The sequence below is a fragment of the Borostomias antarcticus genome (genome assembly GCF_949987555.1).
Source record: "Borostomias antarcticus genome assembly, chromosome: 10".
Lineage (NCBI taxonomy): Eukaryota > Metazoa > Chordata > Actinopteri > Stomiiformes > Stomiidae > Borostomias > Borostomias antarcticus.
In genome coordinates, this window is record NC_140243.1 from 12,080,765 (window position 1) to 12,095,355 (window position 14,591).

The window sequence follows — 14,591 nt, forward strand, 5'->3', positions numbered from 1 at the left end:
GTGTGTGTGTCTGTGAGTCACTGAGAAAGGGTTAGGGTGTCTAACACTGGCAGTCAGCATCACCTCTGCAGCCTTTCCCATGGAGCTGCCGTGTCCATCAGAGCCATCTGACCCTAACCCTATCTGACCCTAACCCTATCTGACCCTAACCCTATCTGACCTTAATGCCGGGTGCAGACTAGAGGATTTTCAAATCTTAACCGATTTTATATAAACGTGGGAGACCACAGACATAACGATCATCTTAACCGATTTTTTTATATTTTAATCGTAAGAGCGCACACTCCACGATTCAGTCAAGACGCAGGACCGCACACTACACGATTTCAGAGTGCCGATTCATACCAGGGAAATGTGATCTCATTGGCTATTGTGGGTTTCCGCTCAGCATTCCATCGCTGTCCCAAGGATAAATATCAAACATGTTTGATATTTACGATTCAAAATGGGAGAGACTCCGATCAGTGGGGAACGTTAAGATTAGGTCGGTAAACACCTCACACTACAGGAGTATTTGGGCAGATAATCGGTTCCAACAAGCCTTGATTCGGGAACGCCTCCCCGATTGTCGGGAGGGGCGAATCAGAGCTAAAATCGGGATTAAAATCTTCTAGTCTGCACCCGGCATAACCCTATCTGACCCTAACCCTAACCCTACTGAGGACTCACCTGCAGATCAACTCTGGTTCACACGTGTTGGTTTATGTCTGATCTGAGATCTGTGTTTTTGGTTGATTTTCTATAGGTGCTCTCTCTGCCTCATTCTCTGCTTCAGGAGGCAATGTGTCCAAGAAGACTCATTTGAGTAAGTACTGTGTGTGTGTGTGTGTGTGTGTGTGTGTGTGTGTGTGTGTGTGTGTGTGTGTGTGTGTGTGTGTGTGTGTGGTGCGTGCGTGCGTGCATGTATGTGTTTGTGTGTATGTGTTTGTGTTATTGTTGTCTTCACTCTACACAGGTGCAAACATGTGTGTATGTATTCTACATGCACTCACTCTTGGGCTAACCACACAGCATGCACATCTACTAGCACATCTAGCACAAACACATCTACTAGCACAACTAGCACAAACACATCTACTAGCACAACTAGCACAAACACATCTACTAGCACAACTAGCACAAACACATCTACTAGCACATCTAGCACAAACACATCTACTAGCACAACTAGCACAAACACATCTACTAGCACATCATGCACAAACACATCTACTAGCACAACTAGCACAAACACATCTACTAGCACAACTAGCACAAACACATCTACTAGCACAACTAGCACAAACACAGTCCTACCACTCATGGGCATACAGTAGTTGGCAGACAGATACTCTCTCTGTGTCAGACACACAGACACACACACGCACGCGCACACACACACACGCACACACACACACACACACACACACACACACACACACACACACACACACACACAGTCAGTAGCAACTATTGGAGGATTCACTGTACTATTGCACCTGTCCCTCAGATTAGCATAAAGAAGTCGATACTATATTGTTATTTTGGCGTCAACATGTAGATAAGATCTTGTGTGTTTTACGCGTCTGGTTGGGCTCCTCAGCCACCGCTGTAGCGCACCTGCTGGTTCTGAGTGAACACACTGAGGATACCTTCACTGAGGATAACTTTTATTTCAGTAATCATCTGTTTTTGGTAATGAATTATTAATTTGTATTAATGTAGCTATTCCTTTGGGATATGAGTAAATGAATATGCTTATAATCATTAGGGTTAATCAGTTGCTCATCAAAGTGCAAACATATTGTATGAACAATTGTATCTTTTGTGTGTGTGTGTGTGTGTGGAGCCTGATGACATGGGGAACGATTGGGTTTTAACGTGTGTGTGCGTGCGGGCGTGTGTGTGACTATATGTTGGCGAGCACGTGTGTGTGTGTGTGCATAACTGAACCTAATTTGGGGGTTGGAGGAGCTATGGGCTGAGGGGAGGAGGTGGAGAGGGGAGGAGGGGAGGAGGTGGTGAGGGGAGGAGGTGGTGAGGGGAGGAGGGGGGAGGGGATGAGGGGATGAGGGAGGAGGGGATGAGGGGGGAGGGGAGGCGGGAGGAGGGGTGAGGGGAGGGGAGGAGGGGGGGAGTAGGACCCTGGGGTAGCCAGGTGCTGAGATGGAGGGATGATAGAGGGATGACGGAGGAGAGACTGAGAGACAGACAGCTGGCGGATGGAGGGATGTGGTTTAGAGGCTCTTAAGCAGGAGGAGAGGTTGAGACGACAGAGTGGGGAACATTTTCTCTATATTTTTTAACCATCTTGACCATCTTCACAATTCACTGTTATTCATTCTTTAATTCATTATTTAGCAGTATTCTATTTGGTTGAGTTGGGCTACAACTTTAATGTGAATAAAGTGCTGTCTAAGTCGAAGGAGGAGGAGGAGGAGTGTGAGACGGTAGCAAGTGGTTCAGAAGATGGTAGATGTAGAGTAAAGGATCCCTCAGTTCTGAGGGTGAGTGTGAGGGTGAGTGTGAGGGTGAGGGTGAGTGCGAGGGTGAGTGTGAGGGTGAGTGGGCTCAGAACCGCTGAATCTGCTAGGAGGAAAAAGTACCGAGCTAGGGGACAGGCCCTATCTTCCTCTCTCTCTCTCTCTCTCTCTCTCTCTCTCTCACACACACACACACACACACACACACACACACACACACACACACACACTCACACTTGAGGTGGTGAGAACCTGAACAGAGGCGCAGTGAACACCCAGACAGACAGAGAGAAAACAGAGAGGGCAGTGACAGAGTGGAGAGAGACAGACAGACAGACAGACAGACAGACAGACAGACAGACAGGCAGCAAGACAGACAGACAGGCAGACAGACAGACAGGCAGAGAGACAGACAGCAAGACAGACAGACAGACAGACAGACAGACAGACAGACAGACAGGCAGGCAGGCAGGCAGAGAGTGACAGGGAGACTGAGTGTGTGGAACAGAGAGACAGATTGAGTTTGTGAAAGTGGGACAGAGAAGTCAAAGAAGTGGAGCAGTGAGGATGATGCGAGGTAGGAGCGATGACCTTAATTAAATGTGTTTAGTATCTATATGTGTGTTTGTTTGTGTGGGTGTGGGTGTGCAAGCTAATGGCACTGAAATAAGTGGTGTATCCCTCTGTATCTTAAACATTCATAATGCTATATTAATTCTATATCTCGGAAGTATATTTGTTTGGAATCTTCCTCTGTTGTTTTGTCCACCTTTATAAATGTGGCAGGGGTAAGTTAACGTATCTGCTTTTGTTGCTGTCAAGTTGATTTCTAACATTTCCTGCTTGTTAGTCGTTCTACAGTGAGTAACTCAGCAATTAAGCTACTGCGCATACTGTTCTATACTAGTATGTCCTGAAACTCAACAAACCGTGATAATCACTGTCAATTATTATCAATCGAGCAATAATTATTATCATTCACTTTACTTGTAACAGCAATGGTATAGCATACAGTACAGCAACAAGCAACAAGTGGTATACCATACAGTAGGTCTAAATAATCTAATTTTGTGTGTACTTTTGAAACAATGCAACAAGCTAAAACAGTGTTTATTTTTAAACCATTTTCAACAGAAAGAGTGTGGTATGTGTAAATCATTGTAAACATAAAGAGTCATTGTGTGGTAATAGAAAATTTATTTTCTGGTTTAGAAACCGAAATGAAGGATGTTCAAAGCATTCTGTTGGTTAGAGATGGGAACTTTGACATGTATGACATTTCTGTGGTCGTTCACACCACTGTTCTGATATGACTATTATTTTAGTTGCTTTGTAAGATTTCAAAGATCTGAATCATAAAGAGAATATTTCAGCGTTCTCTCACGCCTGCTCATGGTGTGAAGGCCGATGCATAACAATAGACCCAGAGACCAGGCTCAGATGGACCAGGTTTAGATAGACCCAGTTAATGAGCAGGTTAGATAGACCAGATTCAGATAGACCCAGTCTAATGAGCAGGTTAGATAGACCAGGTTTAGATAGACCCAGTTAATGAGCAGGTTAGATAGACCAGATTCAGATAGACCCAGTCTAATGAGCAGGTTAGATAGAACAGGTTCAGATAGACCCAGTTAATGAGCAGGTTAGATAGACCAGATTCAGATAGACCCAGTCTAATGAGCAGGTTAGATAGACCAGATTCAGATAGACCCAGTCTAATGAGCAGGTTAGATAGACCAGGTTCAGATAGACCCAGTCTAATGAGCAGGTTAGATAGACCAGGTTCAGATGGACCCAGTCTAATGAGCAGGTTCAGATATGAGCAGGTTCAGATGGACCCAGAGTAATGAGCAGGTTTAGGGTTTGAGTGGAAATATTTCAAATTCAAACAGTATTCAAACAGTACAGGAGGGGTATTATGCAGTACATTTTTTTTAAAATAATTGTAATTGATTCAGACTGGTAATTGATTGATTGATTCAGACTGGTAATTGATTCAGACTGGTTTTAGAGCGTGTGACATGACAGTCAGGGCTTCATCAGACAGTTGCGAAGCGGAAGGAGGACTCCGATAGAGAGGACAGATGTGTGCTGCTTCAGAGAGCTGGGATGTTCAGAAACATGGAGCTGAAAGGATTCACCGCTCAATCCTTTGCACTAGATTCTCTGCTCGCATACTGGCTCACCACACATTCATATAGTACAGCACACACAGACACACACACACACATGTACGCAGCTGCCCGCTTCTAGTTGCTACTTAGTACCTAAGTATAGACCTACTGTATTTTACACGCGCACCTGTGTGTGTGGTGTGTGTGTGTGTGTGTGTGTGCCAGCATGCATACATGTAGATATAATCACATCACCTGTTCCCACTTTGTCACTGACTTTAGATCAAACAAATCTAACAGCTCCTAGTTGTCTAATTCAAGGTTGCAGCCTCAGCCCAAACTACTGTCGCCCCAAAACCCTGATACTCTCGTCCTCGATCCCGTAGGCAGAGGGACAACCTTCCTGTAGGACTGTCTGTGATGCAGATATGACTTCAATCAAAAAAGCACAGACTGTGTTATTTTATGACTAATGTTTGAGGGGGGAGATCCCTGACTAGATTCTCATGCTTCGACTTCAAAAGGCTTTTCCTTGTGTTTCTGGGGGCACACACACACACACACACACCTCCAACAACTCCGTCACTTCAAAGAGTTCACATCTAAACCAGGAGTTGCATATTCAGCCCCAAAATATGACAAATCAAAGAAAGCATTCACACTTATTCACACTTATTGCAGTATTTTCAGCTCAACTCACAACGTTAATTTTTTCCCACACCCCCTGAATGTGTTTCAGGCTGACAGAGAGGCAGGAGAGCGGCTCGTATTAACCCTCTCCACCGTGTGACCCTAACCCTAACCCCTTACCCTCTCCACCGTGTGACCCTAACCCTAACCCTAAGGCACATGCTGCGGCATTTTGTAGGATGTTGAAACATTTTCAGATAAGATGCTTAATTCATTCATGGTTCAGAAAAAAGATGAAAATGCACACGGTAGTCTTGGAGAGGCGCCGGTAATGGGTGAAATATACTGGATAAGGAAAGCGCACACTCAAGGTCTCCATGCTGGAGGATTTAATCACATTGAATGAGTTTGTGGTTTCAATTCTTTATCTATCTTAATTCATTCATGTCATGTAGTGCTGGTGGGTAGGGCATCCCCAACAAATACTTTAGTATGGCTCACCGGATTGGCCCTCACATCACAAGAAAACACTAGAAACAAATACATTAAAATATGCACATTCTAAATAGTCTTTGAGTTTTTGTTACATTTTATATTCTGGAATAATATAACATTACATTTTACATTTTAGTAATTTAGCAGATGCTGTTATCCAAAGTGACTAAGTATAGTACATTTATGAGTGAACCTATTGTACATCCCAGTCATGGTCAGTATATATAAGTGAACCTATGAAGTCTATATATCTATATATATAAGTCTATTAAGTCTATATGTATAGTAAATAAAATAAAGTCTATATGTATAGTATATTAAGTCTATATACTGTATATATATATATATATATATATATATAATGGGTGAATGAGAGGCCATTGTAAAGTGCTTTGGATAAAAGCGCTATATAAGTGAAGTTCATTTACCTTTTAAAAAAGTAGCAATGATCAAGTCACAAGATGATGCCAGAACATGAAGCTTACCGTTGTCTCAGATGAAACATTAAATCATTGATCAGATAGAATGAAGACTTGGACCCTAACCCTGTCTCAGACGTGGACTAACCCTGACTAACCCTGTCTCAAACTTTCAAACTGTTCAAACTTTCATTGAACTTAAACTATTGACACTTTGGTTTAAGATCCTCACACAGCTTGATCTCTTGCAAGTTAAATCTTTGTTTTATTGGATTCTTATGATATTTACCTGTTTTGGTGTGTGTGTATGTGTGCGTGCGTGCGTGCGTGCTTGCGTGCGTGTGTGTGTGTGTGTGTGTATGTTTGTGCATGTGTGTGCCTTTGTGTTTCCGGCGGAGAAAAGTTGAGGTTTTCGTTTACAGTGTAAAGTGCAAAATGCTGACATGAGTATTTTAGACAGAGACCAGTGGAAGATGATGCCACTGGCTGCTTTGTTAGAGAGACGTTCATCTCTGGGGACAATGAATCTAACATCTCTGGCCTGCCTGGGTGAGCCTGGTTCAGTTCATCTCTGGCCTGGTTCAGTTCATCTCATTCTCTACCAGTCCTGGAGAACTGTGTTCTCTACCAGTCCAGGAGAACTGTGTTCTCTACCAGTCCAGGAGAACTGTGTTCTCTACCAGTCCAGGAGAACTGTGTTCTCTACCAGTCCAGGAGAGGGGGGATGAGGGAGGGGGTAGCATCACTGAGATTATATTTCTATCTGCGGAGTCTTCCATAAAATGTATCTCCTTCCCCCTTCCGCCACTGGTATTGCTTCTCTCTCTCTCTCTCTCTCTCTCTCTCTTTCTGTCTCTCTCTCCCTCACGTCTCTCTCTCCTCTCTCCCTCCCTCTACAAGCCTCTCTGCAGAATGATGTTGATCTTTGCTGTAGCTGGATTGATGATGTTGATCTTTGCTGTAGCTGGATCTGTGAAGCAGATACGGTCTATGATGGTCTATGATCTATGAAGCAGATACGTTCTATGATGGAGCTGCATCTATGAAGCAGATACGGTCTATGATGGTTACAGATGGTTGAGGTTGAAATTCTGTGGCTGGCAGATTGGTTGACGCTTGTTCGTATCACATCAGGTTCACTCTGCTGGTCTCACACAGATCAGAGATCGGGCTGCAACAGTTGAGATGTGATGGCACAGTATCTACTGTATCGGAGTCGATCTCTCCAGTAGTAGATGTGTATAGATACTGTAGATATAGATACTGTTTCCTCCTGCTTGAAAGAGGCTTTCTTCTGCTGGTTTTGCTTAGCTGGCATACCGTATGGAAAGCCCCATAAGTCTGCTGTATTCTAAAGAGTTTTGCAGGAGCAAATCAAACAGCCACCGTAGGGCGAGGCCCCACAAAGACGGGCGTAACACCACCATGTCTTCTCATATGAGTTGTTGCATACTGAACAGTTCTGTTCATCAGTTACACTCCCCGTTTCACGGCCTCATCATGTCTGATACGTGTTGACTGGGCCGCTGTGCAGGCTGGTTTAATGTAAAAGAGAGTTCTGGAGAGGCGATCAGGCCCATGTGCGCCAGAAGACTCCAGAACATCTTCAGACTGGTGTCACTTACAACGGGTGAGTGTTGTTGAAAATTCATGCTTATGGCGGAAGCGGACGCGTACATAATGCTTCAGACTGATTCCAATACTAGTTTTGTTCCAGGGGTTCTTTTTAAGCACCTATTATGAATCTGAAGAGAGTTTATTGAGCAGAATCTACCAAATGACTTGTAGATTATATCTGCTTTGGTCTTGTTGGTCTCATATGCATGAATATCCACTGAGGTCATAAGATAGAGAGAGAGAGAGAGAGAGAGAGAGAGAGAGAGAGAGAGAAAGAGAATGTGTGATTTTTTGGGGGGAGAGAATAGAGAGAGCGGGAGAGAGAGAGAAGAGAGGGAGGGAGAGGGAACAGAGGGAGGGAGAGAGAACAGAGGGAGGGAGAGAGAACAGAGAGAGAGAGAGAGAGGAGAGGGAGGGAGAGAGAACAGAGGGAGGGAGAGAGAAGAGAGGGAGGGAGAGAGAGAGAAGGAGAGAAAAGCATGATGGAGATAGCTACTGTATATTTGCAAAGGCCTGTGGGTAGAAATCATGAGAGGAAACAGAGAAATAGGCCGTCGTCACCAATATCTGCAACGTGGCTTCTGACGCAGAGACAGAGAGGAGGGGAAAGAGCTGAACCAGACAGAGATAGTATAGAGAGACCAGGGCTTATAGGGAGACCAGGGCTTATAGTGTAGAGAGACCAGGGCTTATAGTATAGAGATACCAGCACCTATAGAGAGACCAGGGCTTATAGTGTAGAGAGACCAGCACTTATAGTATAGAGAGACCAGCGCCTATAGAGAGACCAGGGCTTATAGTGTAGAGAGACCAGCGCTTATAGTATAGAGAGACCAGCGCTTATAGGGAGACCAGGGCTAATAGGGAGACCAGGGCTGCACATTTATTCCTAAATCCCTTTCTTTTTGGCTCCGCCCAGCGATTGCTGGCGGAGGGTATATTTTCGGTCGTGTGTGTTATTCTGTTTGTTTGTTCGTTCGTTCGTTCGTTCGTTCATTCGTTCGTTTGTTCGGTCACATAGCAGGATTATACAAAAACTACCAGAGCGATTTTCATGAAACTGGGTGGAGGGGTGTAGCATGGGCCAAGTTAGAACACATTACATTTTGGAGCGGATCAGAATCACTGGGCGGATACACAAATGAAAAGAAAACATTTGCCATACTTGGACCGGCTCCTTCCCTTTATATTTACTTCTCCTGCAGGATTTCCTATACTATCCTATACTAGCCTGGATCATGTGGTATTAGCCTATATATAAATCATAAACTACCTGCACATCTGGGCTGAGGTTTTGCCCCTTGAGTGTCAGGTTTCACTAACTATGTGTTCTTTTTAATTTGAGTATTTAAGCAAATGGAAAAAAACAGTATTATCCGTCACATAGCAGGATTATATAAAAACTACCAGAGCGATTGGAACATCCCACAAACTATTTTCTACTAAATGCACTGATATCATATGAAAAAAGACAGAGACAGTCAAACCGTGCTACTTTCTTATCTATACATTTTTTATCAAATTACATGTGTGGAAACCTGTGCTCTGAGAACACTTTCTAGTCTTTACTTCTTCTGCTAGTCTTACCCATCGCCTGGTGGCCGAGCGGTTAAGGCGCTTGTGTCATGAATGAATGAATGAATGAATGAATGTTAATCACGGGTTCGAACCGCGAGGAAGATTCTTTAGAGAACGTTGGCTCTTTGTTACAATGAGGAATCAAGTCAGCTTTAGATATCATCTTAGATATTAACTTTATTTATTTGTGGTTTAAGCAACCAATATTATCTTATGTTTCTATGCATGTAAAACAAAATAATATCTGAGGATTACACAAAAAGTACCAGAACGATTTTCACGAAACTTGATGGAAATGCATGAATGGGTGGAGCCCTGTGCTCTCTGAGCACCCTTTCTAGTTTTATTTCTATTTTTACATAAACATGAAATCACAACGTGTACAGTATGACATTTTCATTCCTTGCACCTTGCATACCAGTGCACTAATCCAGTACCTGTATGGTGAAAGAATATTACATGTTTTCCTGAGCACGTTTAGTTATTACCTAGGTCATGTTATTGTGTTATTGTGTTAATGTTATAGGTAAAGTTATTACCTTGGTCATGTTTTTCGGATAGGTTCACAACTGAGTGTGAAGCGGCTGGGATGAGAGTCAGCACTTCTTAGTCTGAGGCCATGGTTCTCAGCAGGAAACCGGTGGTCTGTCCGCTCCGAGTAGGAAATGAGTCCTTACCCCAAGTGAAGGAGTTCAAGTATCTGGGGGTCTTGTTCACGAGTGAGGGAACCATGGAGAGGGAGCTTGGCCGGAGAATCGGAGCAGCTGGTGCGGTTCTGCAGTCGCTTTACCGCACTGTTGTGACGTAAAGAGAGCTGAGCCAAAAGGCAAAGCTCTCGACCTACCGGTCTATCTTCGTCCCCACCCTCACCTATGGTCATGAAGGATGGGTCATGACCGAAAGAACGAGATCACGGATACAAGCGGCCAAAATTTTCTCCGTAGGGTGGCTGGGGTCTCCCTGAGAGATCGGGTGAGAAGTTCAGTCATCCGGGAGAGACTCGGAGTAGAGCCGCTGCTCCTTTGCGTCGAAAGGAGCCAGTTGAGGTGGTTCGGGCATCTAGTGAGGATGCCTCCTGGGCGCCTCCCTAGGGAGGTTTCTCCAGGCGTGTCCGGCTGGGAGGAGGCCGTGGGATAGACCCAGGACCAGGTGGCGGGATTACATCTCCGCACTGGCCTGGGAGCGGCTAAAGATTCCCCAGGCAGAGCTGGTTGATGCTGCCAGGGAAAGGGATGTCTGGGGCCCCCTGCTGGAACTGCTGCCTCCGCGACCCGACCCCGGATAAGCGGATGAAAATGGATGGATGGATGTTTTTCGGTGGCGTGTGTTTATTGGTTGGTTGGTTGGTTGGTTTATTTGTTAGCAGGATTACGCAAAAACTACTAGACCGATTTTCATGAAACTTGGTGGAGGGGTGTAGCATAGGTGAACCTAGAACCCATTAAACTTTGGAGCAGATCCAAATCATGGGGCAGATCCACAAGTTAAAACAACACTTTGAGTGATGCCAGCTCCCCATGTGGGAAGGTTACAGATACCATGTTTGGACCGGCACAAAGCTCTCGACCAAACAAAAGCAGCAATAATAAACGTGTCCTGCTCGCACACACACAGAGCCACGACATGCGTTCATGGGCGGAGGTCTGAGCTCTCTGAGCAGCTTCTAGTTTCATGCATCAAGGAACAGCTTTGTGAGTGCAGATTGTTCAGGTGAGCAGGGAACAGTTGTATGCACCCTTTCACTGCCTTCAATATATTACTATGTACAGTTTCACCTAATTAATCATTGTGAGTGTGAGTGTGTGTGCGTGTGTGTGTGCGCGTGCGTGTGTGTTGCGCTCGTGTGCATGTTTGAACAGTGAAATGTTGTGGGTCAGGTTGGCTTCCTGTTGTTTGAGGTTCAGAATTAGAACTGAAACAGCAAAAAACAGAGACCACTGATGTTCTCTCTCTCTTCTCTCTCTCTCTCTCTCTCTCTCTCTCTCCCTCTCTCTCTCTCTCTGTCTTCATGTCCCCACTCCTAACTGCAGCTGAAGATCAGAAGCACCATCAGCTTTATTGCCATGCAGCGTGTAGGTAGCCAATAAGCCAGACTTCCTTGCAAAAAATAAATAAATCCAAAAGGTAAATGTAACTATTCTACCATCATTGATCCTTAGTGACTTTTCAGGTATTTCACCGCTACACGCCCTCTTCAGCTACTTCTGGGAGATTCCTGGTGACCAGATTGAGGGCACATACTGACACACACACACACACACGGCACAGTGACACAAACAAACATCCATAGCCATGTGAATGCAGAGTTACCCTGTCCAACTTCCTCACCTCCAGCACAGCAATGAATATACAAGGAGGGGATAGGCGAGGAGGGGGGAGGAGGAGGAGAGAGAGGAGGGGATAGGGGAGGAGGGGGGGGAGAGAGGAGGGGATAGGGAGGAGGAGGAGGAGGGGGGTGAGAGAGGAGGGGATAGGCGAGGAGGGGGGGGGGGGGGAGGAGGGGGAGAGAGAGGAGGGGATAAGGGAGGAGGAGGAGGAGGGGGGGGGAGAGGACGGGAGGAGGAGGAGGAGGGGGAGAGAGGAGGGGATAGGGGAGGAGGAGGAGGGGGGAGGGGGGGGAGAGAGGAGGGGAGAGGGGAGGAGGAGGAGGAGGGGGAGAGAGAGGAGGGGATAGGGGAGGAGGAGGAGGGGGGGAGGAGGGGATAGGGGAGGAGGAAGGGGGGAGAGAGGAGGGGAGAGGAGGGGATAGGGGAGGAGGGGAGAGGGGGATGGGCATTCCTGGCAGTGATGATTGAAAGAATGTATTACTGGCAGCTCTGTCCTTTATGAGCGATAAAGAGCGAGGGATGGAGAGAGAGAGAGGACATGAAAGAGTGAGAGTCAGAGTGAAAGAGAAGCCAGTAAACCACTTGAAACGCTCTGAGGTTCACACCTTCACATCCAGCGCAAATATTCCCCTTCCTCTGCTCTTATGTTGAGCTGCTGAATTCACTCTTATTAACGTCCTCAGATGTATGAGAGGAAAACACCGTCTCAGGTCCGTTCACAGGGTCTGACGCTCTGGTTCCACCAAAAACATTAATCTTTAATAATCCCAGGGGGATTTGGGCGTTACAGCAGGGAGTCAGAGGAAAGAATATCCAACATCAGCAGCATCAGAGGAAAGGATATACATAGAAGACTACAACATATACATACAATATTTATAGAATATATATACATACATACAAGCTGTATAAACATGTCTTAAATACAGTATATACCTAGTGTACAATAGACATACTAGAGTAAAAAGTAGTTCAATGTAAAGTGACAGGAGACACAGGGGCTTGTGTGTTTTTTCAGTCTAGTGCTAATTCCTGTCTAGACAGGAACCGCTGAGCTCTGGGTTTATCATTGAGGTGATATGTTGGCTGTGAGCTATTGAGCCTTTGACGCCTGTGACGTTTTTAAAGGTTTTCATCATATTACATATTTTAAAGGATAAGGACATTGAATTTCATGTTTAGCCCTATTCCTGACTTCCCTGGCATGTATCTGACTAGTACAGGTTAAAATATTTCTGTTTTGTGCAGTACAGACTTCTGTGTCAATAACTTTGGCGCGCGCACCCTGGCTCATTGCTAGCTATGGGCACACTCGAAAAACTCTAAAAAGTATGATATACACTTACCAAGCTCTTAAGTTGTCCTGTAAACACCATAGGTCCTTTCGCCTCTGCATTTCGAAACAACAGTTACTTGTTAACAGTACTAATTTCACCGAACATACAACAGCCATCCCTTCATGCTGTAAACCTCCGCGAAATTCATCCGAATCCGACGCACGTGTGTGTGTTATTGATTTGTGAGGGGACAGTTAAAGGAAAGTAGGAAAGTCGCACACTCTGGGCTCCTTAAAATTGAATAATTTAATGCACCATAATAAACACCTACGCGTTTCGCCTGTAGCCTTCGTCAGGGTGGTGTCAGATTGAGTTAGAATCAGTCATTTATATAGAATCAGTCATTTATATAGAATCAGTCATTTATATAGACAACTCAATCACTAACAGGTGTGCTCCCACGCTTACATACTACTCTGGGGGGCTCTTTGTCCAAGTGCTGGATATCTTTATCTGTGTTAAGTATGTGCCAGTGTTTTAGCACTACACCTTTATACTCAGCGCTCCTTGTGTACTTTGTACTGAATACTATTGAGCCGTTCCTTTTCTTTGGTCTTGGTTTCAAAAACCTGTTTCTGTTTTTCAGATCTATCTTAGATTTAGCAGCTATCAGAGTGCTCTCTCTGTACCCCCTTGTTCTGAATTTACTCATCATCTCAGAATTACATTCAAAATCAGCATCTTTAGTGCAAATTCTCTTTACCTGGCAAAGTTGACTGTATGGAGGACACTTGAGAGGACAGTTAAACCACATTTCACAGAGTACATTTCCATGAAGTCAAGAGGCTGGATTTACTGACATACCCACAGCACACACACACACACACACACACAGATGCACACATGCACACTCACTCACTCACTCACTCACTCACTCACTCACTCACTCACTCACTCACTCACTCACTCACTCACTCACTCACTCAATCAATCTCTAACCTCTCCTCCGCTCCCCTCTCTCCATCTCTCTCTCTCTCCATCTCTCCCTTTCCATCTCTCTCCATCTCTCTCTCTCTCTCCATCTCTCTCCCTCTTTCTCCATCTCTCTCTCTCTCCATTTCTCTCTCTCTCCATCTCTCTCTCTCTTCATCTCTCTCTCTCTCTCTCCATCTCTCTCCCTCTCCATCTCTCCCTCTCTCTCTCTTTCCATCTCTCTCCCTCTCTCTCTCTCTCTCTGTAGCATTTCTTGCTCAGCAGTGCTCCCTGCTGGCCAATCACCTGTCAGATCTCTAGTTATGATAGGATAGGAGTGTGTGTGTGTGTGTGTGTGTGTGTGTGTGTGTGTGTGTGTGTCCACAGACTAGTCATGAGGAGCCTATAGATGGCAGTAATGCCCAAGACAAGACAAAAGCTAAAGCACTGGAAAAATTCTGTTCATTGTCTGTGATAATTGGAAGTGGTCAGATATGGAGGAGACGTTGCTTCCTGGATCCTTAGACCCTCTGCTAAGTGGCACTCAGTGAGCGTCCGATGCTTCCACATTTAGTATTGTTTGTGTTCAAGTTTTTGTTGATTATGTGAACACAAATAAAGTCATTCATGTGTGTGTGTGTTTTCTCTGTCCCTTAAGTGTGTTTGTGTTTGTGCTTGCAGCTCAGATTGAGGTGATCCC

The 14,591-nt window shown here is 45.0% G+C and overlaps 1 long non-coding RNA gene across 1 annotated transcript in view; it reads left to right on the plus strand.

Moving 5' to 3' along the window:
• Positions 1–14,591, plus strand: part of LOC311313911 — a 19,044-nt gene extending 4,453 nt beyond the window's left edge. Inside the window, exons 2-3 of the long non-coding RNA XR_014630625.1 lie at positions 746–805; positions 14,573–14,591. This is a non-coding gene — a long non-coding RNA (uncharacterized lncRNA). The remainder of the gene's footprint in view (positions 1–745; positions 806–14,572) is intronic.